The sequence below is a fragment of the Pogonomyrmex barbatus genome, unplaced genomic scaffold (genome assembly GCF_055798465.1).
Source record: "Pogonomyrmex barbatus isolate J1 unplaced genomic scaffold, ASM5579846v1 scaffold20, whole genome shotgun sequence".
Taxonomy (NCBI): domain Eukaryota; kingdom Metazoa; phylum Arthropoda; class Insecta; order Hymenoptera; family Formicidae; genus Pogonomyrmex; species Pogonomyrmex barbatus.
In genome coordinates this window covers 2622995-2646989 of record NW_028297117.1, presented here as the reverse complement: position 1 = coordinate 2646989, position 23995 = coordinate 2622995, and the positions used below count along the sequence as shown (strand labels likewise).

At 35.7% G+C, this 23995-nt stretch overlaps 1 long non-coding RNA gene across 1 annotated transcript in view; it reads left to right on the top strand.

The window, feature by feature from the left end:
• The window catches only part of LOC148936542 (uncharacterized), a 49840-nt gene extending 32202 nt beyond the window's left edge, over positions 1-17638 (top strand). The window contains exon 3 of the long non-coding RNA XR_016139448.1: positions 16070-17638. This is a non-coding gene — a long non-coding RNA (uncharacterized LOC148936542). The remainder of the gene's footprint in view (positions 1-16069) is intronic.
• Positions 17639-23995: the final 6357 nt, after the last annotated feature.

Genomic DNA, 23995 nt, shown 5'->3' with positions numbered 1-23995 from the left:
TGATCATTCATCTTGACGATATTTTTACAACAATCGTAACTTTTTCTTAAAATAAAGATTAATCTCGAAGATATTTACTATTTCAAAAGTTTAAATAAAATTAAATGTTAACATTTCATTTTCATGTCAATATACATATAATACATAAGTCCGAATGTATGCACTCTTCAGATAAATATAATAAATTAATGAAAAGGCGATTGATATAAGAGAATAAAATTCGGAATGACAAAGGAAGAATTGACTTTTAAATCCCGTTAGATTTAATTTCGGACGTTTTGTTCGCTGGTATGGAGGCTCTCGAAAGAATGTGTGATGACCGTTCATGCGGGTGCCAACGTTTACTGTCACATTATGCACCTTCGAGCCCCATGTTAATAAATACATACGTGCTGTTCTAGCATGCTCCTTTGGTTGCGAGATACGCTAGTATGTTTTGTATATAGAGGATAAAAATTTCCCATTGAAAAAAATTAATTTACGACAAATAATGATCGCAATGTAAAAACACATGGCGATTATACTGGAGTGGCCAATTTTTTTTTTTTTTTTTTTTTTTTTTTTTTTAATTATATATTCAAAACAATTCGGTGTATGGTGGGTCGTCAAAACAAAACCCGTCCCGCCTTGTTGTGCCATTAACCTCGAGCTCAACCGTCTGCGCGAGGAGCTCGATCATTAATGCGAGTCCTCGCATTCTCCCCCGTCCTCTCCTTCTCCCGCCGCGGTCCTTGCCGCGGATTTAAGAAGCCGAAGGACTCGCGTGCGTGTAGATGCTGGCACGAGTCGCGTGGATACACATAGGTGGAGAGATAGGTGGGTAGGTGGGTTAGCGGGCAGGCGAGCAAGCAGGCGAGCGGGCAAAACGAGCTGGTAGGCAAGCAAGCAGGCAGGCAGGCAGGCAGGCAATAGGCAGGTGCAACGCTGATGTTGCCTGAGGACTGAAACAGCTGTCGTCTTGCCGTGCCCTACTGCAGGCGCACGCGCCGACCGCATCCGCATTTACATTACGTTGCGTTATCATTCTCTCTCCGTTCTCTCTCTCTCTCTCTCTCTCTCTCTCTCTCTCTCTCTCTCTCTCTCTCTCTCTCTCTCTCCCCCTCCCTCTCTCTCTTTTTCTTTCTCCTCTTTCTCTCTCTCTCTCTCTTTCTCTCTCTCTCTCCCGGTTTTAATCGGCATCTTCGCGTAACGGTCGTCGATCCCGCGGCGGATGAACGTTTCCTAGAAAAACCGAGTCGATCCCACCCGATGCGTCGTAATGCGACGTGCAGAACTCCCGCCTGGTCACGGCATATATCGATCGACTGTTCGTATTCTCTATCCTTTTCTCTCTCTCTCTCTCTCTCTCTCTCTCTCTCTCTCTCTCTCTTGGCTGGCTGCTGTCCGCTCACGCGAGAGATATCTACCTATGTATGCGGATGTTTTTAATTATGCATTGCGTCCTACGGCTTTTAAACAAGATACTGCAAAGATACTGCACGCACGTTTTTTATACAAACCGGCCGTCCTCAAAGGAAATGACGAGAGATATTATATCTTGCGCTACCACATATGTACTAAAGTACAGTTACTAAGTAGCATGTTTTGTTTTGCACATTTTGTTTAGACCCTTTCCACGATATTTTATCCTTAATAAATCTTTAATAAAATTGTTTGAAAACTTGATGCTAATATCAACATTTCACCTTATTTATTTATTTATTGAGCATATTTTCGTGAATCACAATGCCAAATTTAAAAACTCCTAATACGAGGGAGTGCTTATACAGCTGTCACCATTGCACCTGTAGTCCTCCCTCGTTAGGAAGTCCAGTTGAAACGGTTCATTGGCCGGGTAGCATTCCATCCCTCCAATGAGCGTCACGGGAGATGAGGGTGAATGAGAAAAGGCAGTCCTTGTCAAGGGCTCTCGAGAAAGCGTTCCTTTCCGCGAAAAAGGAATAAGAAAGAGGGCGTAGATGAAGAATAGAGGCAATGGCTGCGAAATATTGTGTCCAACAACACAAATTAAACAAATTTCCAACAATTTACGTTTTTTAACTTTATCGTTTTTTAAAGCTTTTTGTAAAATTTTGTCTCTGAAAAGAATAATACACGGTGCTCATTATTCTTTGTAAAATAATTGAATATGCATCGCGTTAAAGAAGAGAGCATTAAAATAACAAAAAACATATGTTGATGATACATGTTGAAAATGTTGCTTTAAAAATTTAAGTAATCATAGGCTGCAACTTTTTATTAAGTCTAATTTTCGCCAGGAGAAATTAACGATGTACACGGCCGGAGAGAACGCGCGCGTTCAAACGTAAAGAACGCAAAGTTTGGTAATCGTAAAAATATTCTGCTTCTCTATATATCAGCTCTGTTCTTTCCGCATATATATGCTTATCTGCTGCGCTGATCATGCTGTTACGGTTTACGTATAGCGAAGCATGTGAAATTTAACGAAACAAGGCGGCTTATTTTGTAGCGCGGAGTTTACGAGTTCGGAATTGTTATTTTTAGCACTATTGCAATATTTTTCATAGATTGCCAAATTGCTTAAATATAAAAGTTTCTAAAAGTAATGCCTTCTTCTTACACGATATAATTATTTTTCTTAAAATTACACATATATATATTACGTTATTATGTTGCATGTTTTATATCGTTAGAAAAATTGTGAATTAAAAATATTTTTCAACTAGTATTATTAATGATATAATATTTAAAATCTATTTATATATATAAAACTGTAGTTACTTATATTTATAAGCTATATGTATTATTCGGAAAATTATTTCGCTAAAAATCCTAAAAGAGATAGATTTAATTTAATTTCGGGGAGTTGATACGAAAATACTGCCAGAAAATAAACCGAACGAACATCTACACGTTCAAGACAAAATATACGGAAAATAAGTACTCAAATTTAATGTTACGCGAATACTTATTTTCCAACATTCAAAGAAACATTGCTCCCGATTTTGATTTTTAACTGACAACAACAATATCCGGCGCAACCGGTGAAAGGATTAGCGGCTGCGTTTCCTAGAAAACTTTCCACGAGAGAATCAAAACGGAGTATCGTCTACGTGGAAGGCCATTAGCGCATTATGCAACACAACGACGACGACGGAGGAGCCGCTCGCGAGACCGGGGGACGAAAGGAAAAAGGGGACGAATACGCCGATACGCCGTTTATCGTTATCGGGAGCGCGTACGTCTTAACTCCCCCGCACGCCGCGCAAAAGTCGCCAAACGAGAATACGAGCATAAGCATCGCTCCTATCGGCGTAGCCCGCTTCTGTTTCCCCTGCGACGATTATGCGAACGACAGACAGGGCAGCACTCCTCGCGGATATGATATCTCCTCTTTCTGCAAAAAGCGACCGTGGAAAAGGCGATGTCTGCTCCTCCGCAATATTCCACCTCGTTTCTACCTCGTTCTTGATTTTTCGAATATGACAATCGTCGCGTGCATTACGCCTAACGATACCTAGAGTCACGTCATGGTTCTCTAGAAAATGATATAGATATTATTTTCTGACAAATACCCGCATAAGCTACCTCTTGCACAGTCGGTTTTCGCGATAAGTTCAATTTTAATCGAGACGGCAAGATTCTCGTCTCGTTTCCACCTCTCTAAAATGCGCATTTAGTCGTCCCCTTGTCGTTCCGAAAGCGCTTCTACGGACAGATTTCTTCGTGAATCGAATCTTTTTTTCTCGTACTCGCGTAAGAATATCTTGTAACTGGCGTACTCCAACGTACTCATTAAACGGAGATTCCCGAATCGAGTACGGCAATTTCGCCGTAACCGGCGAGCAGGTGGCCGCGCCGCGGTGTAAACGTGGCGAAATGCCTCCTGGAGGCAGAACACAATAGCGGGTGTGCATCGGTTAGCGAGCATCGGCGAACACAACGATTCCCCGCGTGTCGAATCGGAGACGCCGCGCCGCGCCGCGCCGCGCCGCACCACGCGCTTTTCCTACTCGGCGAAAAAGGAAAACCACGAGATCACGTGGCATATGTGGAGTGAAAGTGCGAGGAGGTGCACGGAGAGCTAAGGCTAGATGCGCCTTGGTTAACGATCGGCGTGGCCAATGAGAGGCCAATAAGAGTAAGGGCCCGTTCGCCGGTCATAATATGATTACGTCGTTCGGAAACATCACCCGAAACACCACTGTTCTCCCCACTTTATTCTTGTTTAACATTCGAAACGAAACAAGGATAAAATGATATGCGGAGTCACTTGGCTGGTATTTCTGAATGTAGCCCAAAATCAGCGTTGCGAAAATCTCTCGCGGACGCGCGCCGCGTTTATCTGGCGTGCGCGCGACTGTCGCAACCGCGGACTCGAATTTCGCAATTGCGCACGAATAATTCGCAATTGCATCGCAAATGATTGGGCAAATAAGACTGGCGCGACGACGCGTTGCGTTTGCGAATCCGATCCGCTTCGGATGGATGGAGATATCGCGGACGGAGCCTCGCCGGGCAGCGGCATGTTTGATTTACGCGGATAGAACGTTCCACGCTCGATAATCACGCGTTTCGTAATGATAATTGAATTTTAAACTATACGTTTCCCAGATATATAGAGACGCTTACAGCAATTATGTTAATTGAGTGCCAGTGGAGAAAGGGAGCTCGAATCCGCGACGTGCTCGCGCGGATACTTTGCGAAACATTTTAAGAGGAATGCGCGCGTCTTTCTTATCGTCTTGTCACTGTCATTGTTTCCGTAAATATTTGTTATTATGTTGATCGTTCCGCTGTCTTTTCGTAATTTGTATTATGCGATCGTCGCGGGAACTATTCCATAATGTAATTTCACCATAAACAATGTAAAAGAATACTCGATATACCTTTACTTTGCGATTTTTATTGCGCACTGGCGATAGGCATCTTATCTCTACTTCTAGAAAATATCTAATAGAAGAAAAAAGAAAAAAAAAAAAAAAAAAACAGGGAAAATACAGAAGCGCGTTCCTGCGCGAGCAACGATATTTACATAACAATCGCGGATCACGTAACCGTCTTTGCCTTCTCCCGTTGACGTGTGCGTTCGTCGGCCGTCTATCTGTAAGTGTCGCGTACCGATATTCCGTGCATACGCGACTTGGAAAGTCAAGTAAACGCCGCCTCTTGCGCGAATCGCGTTATTTCAGCACGAGACACAATCGAAAGTACCCTTGTCCCGCTCGAGAAACAGACAAAAAGAAACGCGGCTAAATCTGTCTGCAATAATTTTTTACAACTACACTTATTAATTGTACGCACGTATTATTTGTTAACTTTTTAATGTAATCGTTAATTTTTTATTAATACGACAAAGTGTCGCGTAGTGATCCGCGATTGTTCGCAATTTTTGTTTAATACACACGTGTTCCTTAGAAAAAAACAGAAATAAATAGTATGCCCTCTTTCTTATTATTTTATATATTTATTTTTTTTCAATTTTTTTTTTTATTTTTTTATTAAGATCGATATAAGAGACACAGAATACGAATATGTTAAGTCTACGTAATAAATTGAACTGATGTACAGAAAAAAAATTAGTGCTAAATCGAGACTATATATGTATAAGCAAGAACATAATTTTCTTAGAAAAATTTTGATTTGATTGAATTTGTATTGGTATATAAGTATAAATATTTTCATATATATATATATATAAGCAAGAATATTATAACTTAATGTATAAAAGATTTTCAATCTTAGAATTGGATGAAAATAATACTCGTATACAAATTTGATGAAATCAAGAATTAAAATTTTTAGCTTTTTCTTGCTTATAAAAATGAGAATATTCGTCTTGATTTAAAATTAATTAATTTTTTATTTATATATCTGATATTCTCGAAAAATATTCTCGAATTAGCAATACGCAACACTGTGTGCAACATACGTACACACGGTATTACATATATACATATACATTAGTAGCTATTTGAGTTTAACAATCTGATTAATAATCTGGTTCAGTTTTGAATGCGCGCGCGATTTTATGCAGATAAGAATGTGATTATCGGTTTTAATTGCGTTATAGCGTGATGAAGTGGCAAAACAGCCACTTCGGATGAGCTACGCGAACAAAGTCGACTATTCGTGGCGTGTGAGCTTGAACTTGAGATCATTCCACTTAACGCAAACATACGTAAGGCCGAGTACGTAATGCAGATACGGTGCGGCAGATAAGAACTTATCACGTGAACAAAAATTGTTCAAGTCCAAATTTGCGAATGTTGTATGATACATCGATATCTTGGAATCATGAGTGACCAATGTTTTGCCAGTAGACAGGATACGGGAACACACATATACGAGAACTTATATTTTTATCGATCAATTATTGATATCATAAATTTTTAATCCAAATTATTAAGTACGATCTGATTATCTCTAAATGTTGAAAAGATTTGTTGGATGTATAATTCTTTTTTCATGGATTTGGAAGACAAATACGTAGGTATGATAATTTATTTTAATTTTTAACAACTTACTTATTTTACAACTAGCTATGTTTAAAGATTATCTTAAAAGTTTTTAAGGGTATTTTTCCGTTGTTAATGACATAATATCTACCATTAAAAGCGCAGTTGGTCAAGGACTCCCGACATAATAGTGACACACGCAACTTGTACGTGTATATGATATAGAGACAGAAATCAATAATCTATGACAAGATAATGGAATCCTAAGCCATTCGATATCTCGTGAAAAGCTTTCATATTTTTCGCATATTATGACTTGTACGAGGATGTTGTTATAGTATTTAATTAAGATTAATAAAGATAAAAATGAAAATAAAAAATTACTTAATGATTAATCGACCGGAACGGTTCTATTTTAATTGCACTAAGAGTCCACTTAGTCATATGAGGCGGATAGCGTATGTTTGAAATATATTGGTCTCGCTCAGGAACATCAAATTTTCCGCGTTCGATTCGTCACTTTACGTTGGTGACTAAAAGAAATTAGAATATTACGATTTGCGAAGCCATTTCCAGTCGCTGATGGAGGACACGTTCGAGAGGAGGGAGGGGAGGTTGCGAGGGCTTTCCGAGGATATTAGGTGTCCAAGTGGTCCCAGGGACGATTCATCGCTGTCTTGGCGGAAAGGGGTGACCAATTCGAAAGGAGGAGGAGGAGGAGGAGGAGGAGGAGGAGGAGCAGGAGCAGGCGGAGGGCGTCCAAACGGCAACCGGGCGATTGTGTCCGGGGATAAAATTGATTCCCGCATGTGTGGCGCATCAATGGCTCCAAACAAATCGTCAAAGTGATTTTATGTTGTGGCCGGTATCGCGATGGCAACCGACCCGGCCGCCATGGTAACGCCGCTGGCTCATTCGGGGTCTCTAATTCACAAACGTACGGACGCGTCCGTACAAAAGCATCCCCGGTTTGAGATATTCCGTAGAGCAGCGCGTAGACCCACGCCGCTTTCAACTCGCGATGGAAGGAGGTCGAAGGGCGAGGGAGCCGACGAAAAAGGGGCGTTTGTGAGCGGGGAAAAGAGGAAGAAAGAGGGAGAGGGAGAGAGAGAGAGAGAGAGAGAGAGAGAGAGAGAGAGAGAGAGAAAGTGGGAAGAGTAAGGGATAGGTGTGGGAGGAAAGGGGAGGGCTGGAGGGCCGCTCTGGGTGGAAGAGTGGCAAAGAGGTGAGGGGAGGAGGAAAAAAAAGGAGAGCTGCTACACCCCACGTGTGTGTGTGTTTCTCCACGAGTCGCCATGGCGACTCTTTGGCGTTCGTTACAGTAATGGGTTGGGAGAACAGCGGCCGGGAGGCACTCGAGTCTCCCACGCTTGTCGGGGACACCTGCCTTAACGATTATCCTGTCGAAAAGAGGAGAGACGTCTTTATCAGACGAGATTTTGCCGATCCCAACAACGACCGATTTTTAGTACCCTCGTAGTCTCGCGTCTTTACAATGTGTATAGTCTTTAATGAATACTTTAGTCCTTTGACTGATACGAAAAATGACTTCTGGTACCCTATAATCCTGATTAATAGATAAAAAAATCCATAGGACAAATAAAATATATCTCGGTACATCTTCTTCTTTACCTGTATATTTTTTTATGAATTTGGAGCTGACTTCTCCTCAGCGATAAATAAAGCCTGATCGCAATCGCTATAATAGGTTCACGTAGCATTATTGAAACACGTGTACTCTGAGCAACTAACTTGCGTGAGGAAACTTTTCTCTGCTTTTAATGAAATTCCACAGGTACGAGAGATTATCTTACATCAAAAATTCATAATCGCACATTATTGTCGTATAAGTTCAATTGAAAGGTTCTTTTTCAATCGAGTGCACGGAAAGAACACTTTTGCTGGCAAATCTAAAAATTTTGCTATATACAGATCTGGCCAACGATTTTGTTGAGCTTTCAAAATTATTATATACGATGTTCAAATTGATTGTTAGAAGATCAAACATTTTTGCAGTATTATTATCATCATATTTAAGTTTCTGCAAAATAATTTTGATGGGCCAACAAAATTATTTTTAGATCTGTATCTGGTCAAATTTTTAGATTTGCCAGCAAAAATGTTCTTTCCGTGTAGTTTATTATATAAAAGGATTATTATATAAAATTATTGTTATTCATTATTTTCATTTTGTTATATTTAAATAATTATTAATAAGTTAATTTTTTGAAATTAGCACGATTTTTTTTTAATATTTAATGCGTAAATATTCTTTACAGACACTGCTCTTGAAATGGCACATGCGGAAATCCATGATCGAAATAGCGACACGAAAATCTCGCGTGACAATATTTATCTGAAATCGCAACTGCTGACATTATATCCGAAACGTGAGCTCGTGCAAGAAATTGTTGAAAGATAACTTTTCACGCATCATACCGTTAGACAATAAAAATTGTCTTTTGTCTCTTATACTGATAATAAATATCAGTGGAAATATTTACGCGCTTCAATATAATTGTCTTAAACGTACGTTGAGATCAGAATATTCAAATTACAAATAATATTTTATCCCTTTATATAATTAAATTTATACAAGTTCTGTGTAACAGAATTATCTTATAAATTCGTAAAAAATAAGAGCATAAAAATCCGTTGCAATTGATTTTTCTAATTAAAACAAATTACGCTATAATTAAATTGAGTATACTCAGAATGCAAGCGTTTACATTTATATTTGTTAATATAATAGCATAAAAGGGAGAGAGAATGAGGAACTGATTTTGATTATAGCTGAGCTGAGCTTGATTTGATTATAGCTGATTTTAATTATTTTACATTTAACGTAATTTTGCACTATAAAACCTTTCATCTTGAATTTTGCTATTTATCTCTCCTTTTGTTGGATTTCCTTCACCATCTGACGATATAACTGCTTGAACTTAAAATAATTAAAATTATATGGGAATACTATGATCTCGGCATGATGCAAATGAAGTTAGCATATCGTCAACCACCGTTACGCGTTGCTTCCCGACATCGCGTTGTTCGCAATTGTGTTGAAACGAAACGGCGATACGAAGTGGATTCACAGCTGACCAAAGTGGGACGACGTCTTGGCGGGCACGCGAAATACTAACTTCCGGTTCCTCCACCGCTTCTATGCGTCAAAGAGACATTTCGAGCATTCACCATCTCTCGATCCCTCGTTATATCTGTATTCCTTCCCTTTTTTTCCTTCGTGCGACAATATGACGCTGTCGTTTCTCGTTGCGAGTTCGGCTCGGCCTTTCCCACACGTAGAATTGTTTGCGATGACCTCTGACTCCGTTTGGTGCGCACGTCGCAACATCATCGTTACATTCACGCGAATAGCCGTCTGAAGCTCGAGGCTAATCAGGACGGGACTCGTTGCTCTTTCTCTGCCCTCATGAATCTGTATGAATATTGATGGACAGCGAGCCCGATCATTCATTGATCTTCGGGGTCACCAGGATGTTTTCTATATTGCTCTGATTATAGCCGCGTCAACGTTTTCAATTTCTACGTCACGTGAAAAAATTCTCAAATTTAACGCATTTACATTTATCTTTTTTTTATTTATATACACACATATGCGTGATTGATGTGAAAATTGTGTAGTGAGTTGTGAGTACGGTGCACAAAGAATGTGCATTATATGTTACAAATAATTTATTTCTTGTTGGAAACAAATATCGATCTTAAATTAATAAAAATAAAAAATGCCTTATTAATATAATTCATTAACAATAGTAAAAGTTAAGAAGTTCTAATCGTCAAAAATTCTATACATCTTTGTTTTTTCAATTTCAATGTTGAAAAAATATTCTTAAGTCTGTTCTTAAGTTAGATATACATACATATACATATATACATATACACATATATATATATATGTATATATGTATATATATATATATATATATATGTATATAAACGCGCATGCACTAAGAGGGACAAAGACCACGGATCTATACTGCGAAAAGGCAGTATTTAAGGATCAAGCGTATGCAAAGCAGTCTGTTACCACGCAGATAGCCTGTCGGCGTCACAGGGCAGCACACCGGACGTTCCGTCTGCAAATTTATGTTAATCGTAACGTATCAGTAGTTCTGGAAGCTTAAACAGACCAACGGTGTCGGTGTGGTTTTTCTTTGTTTCAATGACTAACAATGAGACGCACAAACACTGCGATGCTGTGCAAACATTTTATTATTAACGACAACGTCGTAATTTTCAACTTTAATTTGCATTCAAAAGGAAAAATCCTACTCTCTTTTTTGAACGAAAATCATCTTTAGATAAAAACATTAAATAATTAAATATTAAAAATCAATAATTACTTCGTACTGTACTGTCAATAAGTGTATGCGCTTGAGGCATAAGCTATTTGCAAATCGGTGATTAAAAAAAAAAAATAGATATCTCATGATAAAGAAAATAGATACATTAAATATAAATAACAATATAAATTTTACTAGAAGACTTGTCTACAACTGTTACTAAAGTACAAATATTTAAAAAATTTACATTGTTATTTATAGACTTTGAAATTATACATGTTGTACATGTATGAGAGAGATTCGTTTTTAGATCGATTCACGAGACTTTTCCTATGTGCTAATGATAGATTTTATAAATCCTTATAATTCCTATGTCAATGAGAATTTTACATATTCATTTTGAATTTGTAGCTTTCTCACGGGTCTAACAATAGCTTCTGCATCCACTTTCATCCTACAAACATCTACAAATATTTATGACAGGCAGGTAAGATCATTATTATAAGCATATATCTGTTGTTTGAAAAAATAACAGAATTTTCCGGAAAACTTATTTTACATTCCACAAATATTTAGTAGCATTTGTAGAAACATTAGCATAAATTCTTCGAATTCTTACATATATGCTTTAGTCAATAATTATTTCAATTTAGAAATTTTTTTGTATTTATTATATTTACGGATATTTATATATTTTGATGGAGAAAGTTGAACACTTTAAATTGAGATTATTTAATTAAGTATTTAAACTTAATTAAGAGATTATTTAAGAGATTATTTACATGAAGGTTACATAAAGATATTCTATATAAATGCATCTTCATGATGTAAAAACTAGCTATGGACCCGTCTTGAAATTTCTCACGCCTTTGTCAACCCTTGGGATTAAATCTGAAGCTGTATCAGACGCAAGCTTCGACACAGGTAAACGAAATCCGCGCTCATGGGAGAGAGAGATCTTCAAAATCTCTGAAGGGGTTGCGACGTTTTAATTCGGAAATCGCCGAGTGACCCTAAGTGGTCAATTTCTGCAATATTCCCATAGACGCTGGCTACCTGAGGAAAACGATTCATTGCCGGCTTCCTCGTTCGCAAGGTAGCCGGCAATGAAAATTTACCTGGACAATGTCCGAGTGCCGAAGGAGAGGGAGAGAAAGGGAGAAGAGAATCTATTTAAATCAGGTCGAAAAAATCCGTTAGGCACCTTCTTCGTGTCCAGCTCGATGTGCCTAACGAATGGCCAGTGGCGATAGCGGTATGGGAAAAACTATGCTCTAATAGATCCTCGGACGTGGTCGGCCGTGTCGGCCGTTGAGGGATGCCTTAAGGTGTCCTTACACCTGGACGAGGTTGCCGTTCGATATTGATATTCCTTACTGTCCGGTACGCTTTCGTAAACTGGAGCAACGGACGATCGTTCCCCCATTGCAGTCGACCAACCGTGGTGTTATATCACTCAGACCGAGAATCGGTTAACCCAACATCTGGTAAAAGAAGGAACTTGAAACATTTTTGTTAACTTAAAAATTTTACGATAAATAATACTTATGTAATGAAATAACGTTTGTATAAAATAAAAAAATGACATTAACGTATCTGTTTAATTTAACATCTTTTTTTACATATTAATATAGCTTTTTCAGGTTTTTTTTTTTTTTTTATATATACAAGTTGGAAAAGTTCTCATATACATTTCGATAAAAATGAAAATTGCAACGATTTAATTTAGAGTCGTAATAATTTGATTCAAGAAATGTAAAAAGAATTCTATTTCGAGTGGTAGATGACGAGCGACGACACCTGAATTATGCAAGTTGCTTGTACGGTAGGTCTGTGACCGTTGAAATATCCGCTATAAATTTCCGTTGGTCAAGTTTGACATTAAACTAGAGCAACGCATGCAGGGCCCCACCACTTTTTTAAGAGGTCAGCAAGGATTGGGCCAGTAAGCGTTACGAACTATTTTTTTATCTAAACTGGTGTACTATAGAATAACCTTTAAAACACTTTCGAGCATTCAAACTCAACTATTTTTTAGATATTTGTTAGTACGTTTGAAATTAATTCGTTAATTTTAATCGAAACATTTGAAATTTTTTTACAAAAAATTATGTATTTTGAAACATAAATTCTATATATATTTTTTGAAATATAAATTATAAAATAAAAATCCTATTTATGAGATATCTAAACGATATTTTCATTTTATATATTTTTCCATAGATGCTTGGGATATTTTATCAAAATGAACAAGTAGAAATTGACATAGGGATTTGTGCAATATGATTATATCATTATCATGAATATGATTATCTCGCGGCGGAGTGATTTGACACAATTTTTATCGTCTTCTATGAATTTCATTCGTCACAACAACAGAACGTGAGCCTTGAAGAGTTTAAGCAGGTAAAAGTTTATCACAGCTTATTGAGAATACTATACGTCATACACTTTGCATTATTCAGCATAACGCGACTGAAAACGGTCGTTATGGTATGGTCGTTATGAAACCTAAAACAAAACCAGGAAAAGTTCTATCGTCGCGCTAAAGAGATTACCGAAGAGGTAGTTCTTGAGGAAATCGGAAGTGCGACATTGCGCTTTCGTTCATTGAAATTCAATGCGACGAAAATCACGTCAACGAGGAAAAGAGCCCGCTGGTTTATATTCGCGCCGTTGAATTGAAGATGGATAAATTTAAGATGGATTTAAATTATTAGAAATGAATATAAAATATATACAATTGTTATAATGCATAATTTTGATTCTATGAAACATTTTAGATTTTTTTTTATGAATAAAAGTAAAGATACCACAGTGATGTTACAAATAAGATGTATAAGATTAAATAAGATGAAGATCGAATAAGGATTTCGAATATATCGCGTAAATGCATGACGTAGATTTTACTGGATAAAATAGGAAACACAAGTTACATGTATCTCTATCATTAATATTACGCGAGGTTGTTAAAAGCGCTCTCATAAGAGCCGTAAAATTGCTGTCACTATTTTTACTTTTCTCGTAAAACGGTTCGCTCGATAAAAGAGACTCGCGCTACCGTTATATAACGACATACACGGTCACGTTTTTTTATCATTCGAAAGATATTTATGAGGCTCTCATCAATGGCGTCGAACGCGTCTTAATTTCTCAACAGCACTTTGGTCTTATTTAAGAAAAGTAGGAAAATACATAAAAACTTCGAAATTTGTGAAAATTTATCATTCCTGAAAGTTTGCGTCTTGCCCATAAGAACGAACAATTGTTTATGTCACATTCAATTTACACGTCAGAAAGTTTAAATTTTATTTAAATTTATTTATTTATCTGGGTTATTTGTAAAATTTTCATATTATTTTATCATATAAAATTAATACAATATTACTATTAAGAGAATGTATTTTTCATGTTTAAAATAATATTGTATATATATATATATATATATATACAATATTATTTTAAACATAAATTTGACTTTGAAATTTTAAATGTCTGTTAATATAAAATTTGCGTGATGTTTTCTCAAAGTTAGATCTATGTATATGGAATTTTTCTAACCGGCCATTTACTAGGACATGTTGACACGTCAGGTATTCACGTGTATGTGATGTGGAAAATTGGTAACGGTCAAGTCTTCGCCCACAGCCCAAGAACTCTTCAATTGGTGCAAATATTTAAATACGCCAATCGCCGGGCAGATTTTAACGGAAATGGTGTCGCCGAGAGACACGTGCGTCATATTTTATCGTTGAGCTTTCCTCGAGCCGCGCCCAGCTGGCCCAGGGCCCGCCTAAAGTAAGGGCATTTAGATGGACCCACAAAAGGGTTATGTACCTGCGTGACCCTCACAGGGTTGTCACCGCGATTTCTGTGCCGGACGCTCGTTCTGACCTGCGAACCTGAGGACCGCTCTTGTCCACAATCCTTTTAATTCGCAGGGATCAAATTGATCCCAAGGGAATCAGGTTTTCCACATAACGAACAGGTAGACGCAAACGGGCTATCTGCACGATCCCGTAGGAGCGTGCAGGTATACGACCTTTGACTCGCTGGACCTTCCTTCGTCCGTAACCCCGATTCACCTGGCCACGAGGGTAAACCGGTATGAGCGTGAATCATGTCCTGAGTGTCCGATGTGCGTTTAATTTTATATAGAACGTTAAGGAAAGTAAAGGAAATAAGTAAATATGTAAAATATGTAAAAACGACACGACGACGATTCAGATATGGTCTGTTTTAACGACCAATCAAGTTTACATATTATCACTATTTTTAAAGGAAACGTTATATAAATATAAGTTTAAAAATAGCAATTTAATTTTAACTTTACACGCTACAATCCATTACTTGTAATTATTATGTTAATAGTTAAATATTTATTTTCCATTGTTTAATTAGTAATTAATAAGTATTTTATCTTTTGCGCTATATTAGATTTACTTCTTAAATTCATGTTATTAAAAAAATGTATAAAAAAATTTATTTATAAAAATATTGATAAATTATTTTAATTTGACGACTATTTAGTTGATGAAAATATAACAAGGTTATAAAAGAGAAGTTCTACGAGCTTTGTTATGTAATTGAAGTCGTCCATCTTAAGAACCGAGTTGCGGTCGAATGTTTCTCATCGACCGGACGTGTGTTCGTTGAAACGGTAGGAGAAAGAGGGAAAAAATAAAGACAATTTCCGCCTGTCCGATAGAAGGACGCGCTTTGATTTGTTTTTGTAGTTTCCGCCGGAACCAAGGCGCAGGTATATACGGGGTCTTGATATAATAATAATAATAGGGTTGCGCCCTAAGAGAAGGTGTGAAATTTTTGCTTCATCGAGATTTAAAAAAACAGTTTCATGTTACAAAAAGTATGTGCCATTCTATGTGAGAGATTATAAATTAAATGTCATAAAAAGTTTATGTGGTCATCTCTGATTTCTCTATATACTTATTCTTATGATTACATACATTTACACAATTATGTATAAACAAAATATAATTTTAAATTATCCTTTTTGCTTAATTTTTCAACTTGATTTTTTTCTCACATATGTGTCAATTTAAACAACGTTTGATATTCTCAAAAACTTGAATATTTATATAAAAAAGATTGGATTAATATAACTATATTTTTTATGCCATCAAATTTTTTTATATAGTTACAATTTATATATCTGAAACTAAAATACTTTCAAAATACTTTTGTTTTTTTATAAAAATCACAATCCTTAAAATTTTAAGATTATTGAATATTTATTCTTATCGAGGCTAAAAGAATAGGCCACGATTTAAAAATGCATTATTAAATAATTAAATTCTTAACAAAGTCATCCCTTCTGCTCCGCAGTAAGATGAAAGAGCCAGAAAACTTGACTTAGCGGGAGGCTGCGCAAGCGTGACGTCCTTGTTCTCTATTGGCTTCGTAAAACCGGCCAATGAAAGCAGAGATGTCCCTACTACACCAAGATCTCCATCAGTGGTCCAGCCTTCGTCTGGTCTCAATTGCACTGCATCAGTGTGATATATCGTTACTCGCATGCCATAATCATTATATCTATTTTAGTTTTTTCACGAAACGAAGAAATATTTTTTCCCGCATTCATGATAAATGACATCAGTTATCAATATTATATATAAATTTTTAATATAATAATTTGTAATGTAATAATTTTTCTAGCTAATAGATTAAATTACATATATTAAATTATATATATATATATGTTTTGCTAAAACTACAAAACGAAACATAATACTTCCAATGTTAATGTCTTCTTATAAAAATATTGGATAGCTTATTTACTGGGAAGGCTATTAGAAGTTTATCTTATAGATTACATTAAAGGAATAAATAAAGGGAGAGAGTTAATCTTCTCTGTGCCGTTAAATCATGTATTCTATTTACGAACGATACCGATTTTCAATGAGCCGCCGTTATGAATAATGCATTCGCGGAAGATTTGAGACGACTTTACGTTGAAGATTGACGCATGGACACCTTTGCATATTGCGCTTCTTCGATGACCTTACTTGCTAATGAAGTTGGCGCTCATCGGCGCCAAGGCAGTACGAAGTCTCTTTATCACGCTGGGCGATAAGGCAAAGGTATCAATGGTCAGATGTCATTTATGGTAATTCGCAAGCTGCCGTCAGCACAGCGCTCTTGAACAAGCAAGTAAATATTTCGTTTTGCAAGAGCATAATTTATTTTCGCATAAAAATAAAAAGTAAAAAATAAAAGTAACGTGTGAAAAAAACGTGTGTTTCCATCCTTTTAATATCTTAAAGAAATAAGATAATAAGTCTAATAATATCATGACTAATATCGTGACTTTTTATTATACGCGGATAATAATTTTCGCGTAATTACAAATATACACTGGTAGTTTCGCGGAGGAGAAAAGATACTTGAGAAGATAGTTTTTCTTTAACTTATGAAATTATCGAAATGTTCGCGATACCATTCGGGATATTATTTAACGGGGTGATCACTAAGTCATTTCTAAAGTTGTATGAAGGTATTTAACAATTTGTAAGATTTATGTAACTCGGCTATTGATATTTTTGCAAAGTTTCTTTATGAGCTGCTTATAGAAATTCTCGAATGTGCACACATGATGATTCGATGTATTCCCGCTCAGTCAGCTCGGGATACATAAGTCATGATCTAGAATTCAGCACGCACTATTTTACATGCAGAGAAACACAATGACTTTCAGCCGTATAATTGTCGCGTAAATAATGGTTGACTGCGCTTATCGTCACGATGATAATAATGCGAAGGATGACGGTGCTACACTCGATACGATCCGCGTTCGTCTAAAACTCTCTTGTCTTTTAAGATAGGTGGCAAAAGAAAATGGAAAGCTCGTAGTAGCAAAATCAACATTAATACAAATGTGTATTTGTATTAATAGGGTATTAAAGTGTATATATATATATATATATATATATATATATATGTATAGTTAGTATTCTTGCAATAATATGAAATAGCAATATTTCTTATATCTTATATATTATTTCATCTTTGTATCTAAATATTACGTAAAAATGTATAAATGCAAATAACAATGTTATAATATTCAAAAGCGAATTATAAAATAAAATCGAACAACTATTGGAAAACTTCCAAAATATTTTTCAATATTAGAAAATAGTACGATCTTACAAATAGAAAATGGCGTCTTTTTGAATACGCACACACGTAAAAGAATGATATTGAGATGGTAGCATTAAATATCATTAAAAACAATCTTGTTAATTCAATAGCAATATTAACGAAAGAAATGCATATTCATATTGAATCAACAAGATTATTTTTATTTACCCTTGATGTTGACTCGACATCATTTTTTTCTTTTTTGTATACACAAGAGATACTGTCTGACAAGTTTATAAATAATATTTCAGTTGAACAAAACATTTCTTTAAATAATTATTATCGTCGAACTTCGCAACGTTTCCTCGTCTCGAGAGCTACATCGTGTTGCTAATGAGGCACGCTATTCGAACGATAAATGCAGGAACAAACGTAAATGGACGAGTTTACTGGTAATCGTCTTCCATTGACGATTTCGTTAGTTATTTATTCCACTCATCTATTTACCAGTCTTTGCACGATGGAATTACATCAAACTTGCATCTTAAATTCTCAAACTTAAATTCTTTAATAATGTATCTTTCAATATATTATTAAAATGAAGCAGATGTCGTAAATATTGTTAAAAACACTGTTGAAAAACATTGTTGAATTTTTTTTATTACAAATGACTAAGTCGGGAAATATTATTTTATTTTATTAATAAGATTCAAGATTTTTACGTCATTGATATTAATTTAAGAATTTCTTAGATTTTTACATTATTGATACTAATTTAAGAATTTCTAACCGCTTATGGTTGACAATTTATTATTCTCTGATCGTTGCTGCACGTTAATGAAACGATAACAATGATAAATTTTTGACGAAACCAAAATAAAACTGACAATCGAAATAATGTAATTTAATGTAATTTAAGATGAATGTGTAATTGAAATATAATTTATGAGAAACACGATATCAAAGTTAATTTGTAAATGATAATGTATGTACGTCATATGGAAATTTCACTATTTTACGATTGTCCTTTGATTTTCAATGAGTGAATAATTACTTTTAAAATAATGACAATACATACATAATATTTAATTAATAATGTAACGTACTTAAAATTAGCAATGATTATAATCACGTTTCACATGAAATATTTAGGGATTTAGTCGCGTCCTTCATTAATATTATAAACACAGAAATATTCGAATTATACGGACATTAAGTTCTTTAGACAGATACACAAATATCGAATAACGATATGATATTACGAAATGTCTTGTCGTATCTCACTTGATAATATCGCCGAGACTTATCGAACGATAGGGATATTTTACGAGCAAAATTCATAATTCATTATTATCCAAACAGCTTTACCATGGCAAATCTATTCTCGCGATCACTGCGTATTACGTTTGCCTTCTTTGCAAATAAACGATCCATCCTCGAAAGGTCGTGGCCCTCGATATTCATCTTTCACCCGGGTATCTCCCGGGATTACTAGCCGACACGTACCATACATTGGAGGACGACGTTCGTACGAAGAAGGGGGTTGTGGTCTCGGTGCTAAAAAAAAGTTGGCCCAGATTTAAGGGCAGGATCCGGCCTACCATTGGCCGATAACTGGAGCGAGACCCAAGGGTGGATCTGATTCTCTCGATCTCACGTCGTTTCGAGGCTCCGCCGGTCCCGCGAGCCGGGTCCCATAATTCGATTCGGAATTCTAGACCAACGGCCGCCAACGGGCACTTTGAATCTCCGATTATGGTAGCTGATACTTGGAATTCAGATCGTTTCTGGACACGGTCCAGGAATGTGCAAAGCACTCACGTACGACGTAACGGTGAAACGATCGCGCGCCCGAGAGAAGAATCCCTCGCGATCGTTTCGGGCTCCCGCCATCAGCTCGCCTCGCCTCGTACACGCGTATCTATTTCTCCTCGCGATCTTTCCGGGATTCGTCCTAATTCGACCGACTGCAGAATATCACAGACTGCAGAGTATCACGATGATGGCTCAACTGCGGGAACAAAGATCGAACGATGCAAACCAGATGGAAAAGATGAGTGAGTACTCCATGATCTTTTTTGTCATATACAAGCGAATAATTTTGCACTTGCATGGCGGTTTTTGGCTTTGTTGAAAATTAAATTCTCTTTTCTTTCTGTTGATAAACAAATGGATGGATTTGACATTACGATGAAAAATTAAAAATACATATAAACCAATTATTATTACTACAATTATTATTGTTATTGGAATGTTAGTTATGTTTGTTTGAAGCAATTTGCCTACAATTTATTATTTGTACTGAATAATTTTATTGTTGTATCCCACTGTATTTTTTAAAAAATGCTATATATCTTATTTGAAAAATATAAAATCTTTTCGCTTGTATGTATACTACTTTCCTCCAAAAAATTTATATTTGGAATGCATGAGAACAATTTTTTCTCGTGTAAATCTTTATCAATTTTTTATCAATTTTTGTTTTTATTATATCTGTTATGCATCTAACTGATATGAACCAACCGCGTTAGTCTTTCGAATCTCTTTGGTCGTCCGGTTTCTCGGAATTTGGTACTTATATCGCGACTGATCGATGTGTACTTCCCCGATTAAAAAATAATCTCTGCTTATGACGGAATCGCGTAATCGAGTCGAATTCTCCAAATCTCAACATTCGTGAAAAAGATACAGTGTCATCAAAAAATTGAGAAATATGACTTAATCAACGATCTTGTAAGCGCTACACGTTAAATTCAAGTTGATGAAATTATCAATAATCTGTTCTTGCATATTATTTAAGTGAATAAATATAAGTAGAGATATATAATACTATAATAAAGGCACATTTTTACAATAGCATAATATTTAGGGTGCGTTTTCGGCAGAATCGTACGGTAGAAAATTTCGCGATGAGTCATCAGGTACTCTGGAACCCTCGCATATCGGGACAACGCGTGTCTCGATATGCGTGTAGACACGCACTCCGGAAAGCACATGATTCATCGAAGGAAACTCACGATCGAGCAATCTGCATTAACGACGCATTCGTCCGATTCTTCTCTGCGTCTTCATCCTTCGCTTTCCTCACTTCGTCGTTTTTTTCTTTCTCATCATTCGTTTCGTTCCTCGCTTTCCATCTACCGTTTCTGCACGATTGCCCCGTTAGACGCTGACATGGCCCGTGACCACGTATGCCGATTACTGATATCGTTCATGAACCAATTCGCTTGGAAATATATCTGAAAATCAGCCGCTTCCACCAATTTTCTCGCTCGCGATTTAAAATCAAAATTCGATTTTTAGAGAGAGAGAGAGAGAGAGAGAGAGAGAGAGAGAGAGAGCTTCTTTTTTAAAATATTTTTTTAAAGTAATGATCTTAATTTAATTCGATAGGATCTCCATTCTTTTGTTGCAAATATTATGAAAGTTTATTAGAAGGGAGCTTTTAACAAATAATAATTTATTCAACTTTATTAAGATGTTTTAAAATGAAGAAATATAACGCAAAAGATCTTAATATTTCATTTTCATAACCAAAAGTTAAAAAAAAATTAAAGAAAAATATTGTCGAAAATAAGTAGTATAATATAATAAATAAAAAAATATATTTTTTTCCGCTTTATAAACAAAATTAACATATGCGCTTACATATTGTACATGTTATTGAAAGAAATTACTCCGCTAACTGAACTGCTTTTCCAACAGTTAGATTTTTTTAACTGAGATGACCTGACTTTTCCTAGATTGATTGTCTTACTGAGAGACCACTTATCTGTCCTCATATTCGAATCGCGTTTCTTCCATACGGAACAACCAGACTTTTCGTGCAACCACTGAAGTGCAACCACAAGAAAGTAAATATATATCTGAAGATAACGGAATTCTACAGAGAGGGAAGTGCCTAGTATATAAAATATAAGTTGGCATATCTCATCTTATTCAAACATTTTAGATATTAATAATCAATACAAATTTTAGATAAAAAAATTAAAGATTTAAAGGTAAAGGGATAAGACAATTCTTCAACTATGTAAATGTGCACAAAAAATTTTTAAAATGTTTAAAATTATTCAGAAAAAAAAAAACAAAAACGATTAATAACGATATTGATGTATAAAAAAATTGGACAAGAACATTTTTTTAAAATTGTGAAAGACTTAATATTCTACGTGAAACATAGACGAGATATTCAGGGATTAGTCATGTAGGGCATGTGCTCCAACGTCGTGTCGTCATGAAGATCAGACCTAGATTTCATATACATACTTGCTTCACAGCCAAATTCTATTTGTCTAAACCTGAAACGTCTAGTGCAGACATAAAACGCGTCCATACGCTCCTTTTTCTTCTTCTTCTTCTCACATCGTCTCCGCATGAAGGTTAGTGATCCATATGGCCAAACTGTTCTTTGAATCACAACAAACCACTCTAAATATGTCAATTGATGTACAGTCGAACTCGTTGGGGGTCCTTTAACCATGAATTCTGTTTTCTGTCGTTTGCCCTGGATTTTCCCTTCTATTATCAGTTTCGGGAATAATTCATAATTTTCTCCACGCATTATGTAACCCAAATACTGCGTTTTTCTTGTCTTGACCGTAAGTAGTAGTTCCTTTTGTTTGCCGATATGGTTTAATACTTCTGTGTTGATTGTCTTCTGCATCCGGGAGATGCACAGTATTCGTCGGTAAAGATACATCTCAAAAGCCTCAATGGACTTTTCGGATAGGTCCAACTCTCACATCCATATAGGAATATTGAAAAGATGTAGCATCTGAGCATGCGGATTTCTCTAAGCTAAGCTCCCGTTTAGTAAAAAATTGCTTCCTGTTGATAAAGGTCATTTTGCTTGTTCAATTCGAGCTTTTATTTCTCTTTTTGGATCACACAGGTTGTTAACAGTGACACCCTTAAATGTCACTTGCTCGACACGGTTTCACCGTGTATTGTCAGATGAGCACCCACATGAGCCTTTGAGAGTAGCATGACTTTTGTCTTGGAGACATTCATATAGAGGCCGAAAGATTCGCTATGCTCAACTACCAAATGCTCCAAGTTTATGATTTTTTGATTTATGATTTTTACAACGGTAGGATTCTTCCTAATAAACCGTAGGATACAATTATGTATTTCTTTCGTAAAAAATTAAATTGATTATAGATGACAAAGCGTCAGTGTTGGAAAGGTTATCTTTAAAAATAAAATTAGATTCTTTTCTTTTTATCTTGATTGAATCTTTTTTTAATTTTATTTATCTATGTATCTATTTATTTATTTATCTATGCTTTCTACGTTTCCATTTTGTTATCTGCATCACAGATATTTGCTATTATCACAACTGAAACTATCAGTAAATTGGAGATAGTCATAATTAATTCAACGTGGAATGGGATTTGTACGTTTGTCTATAAAAATAGAAAAGAAACAATAAGCAAAAGTTTTATCTTTCTGATTAACATTAAACTATAAATAGATAGTTAAACTTTATAAACATTCAAGAATTTTTTTTCTATTTTCGTAAGAATGAAAACCTGTTTTTAAACTTTAAAATGGGAATTTTCTCGTTTCATGAAATATATATCAAAGCATATATCTTTCGAAAAAATATATAGTTTACGTATTTATAAATTAATTTTTTTTAATTTTTTAAAATTTTGTTAACATAAAAAACGAAAAATGTCAAAACATATATGATACAAAATCACAGACGCAAAAAACATTTGAGTAAATATTATTAATCTTTTACTAAAAATATTTACATAATAATGAAATATATAACCATAAAATATGATTCAACAATTATTCAAGAGCTCAACCAAATTCTGCATAATACTAATATATTTGCTAATTTTTGTTATTAGTTTTACACTAAATTTTACAAATTTAATTTTCTTTATCCGAACTCTCTTATTCTTTTTGATACTTTAAATATCGAAAATACACTAAAAAAAATTAATTTCGCTGCAAAGAGCATTTCATCGATCAAGACATTAAACGCGCGAGCGGTGCGGAATTGTTCGAGCAGAAATAGCTGGTGAACGTACGAGGAAATTTTCCGGAAAACAAGCGCGCTCTTGGCCACGGCACCATGGCGAGTTGATTCAGGAAGAGAGAGGCTGGGCTCTATTCGATGTTCGCGGATGCGATCAGCGCACGCGTTCTCAATATCACTCT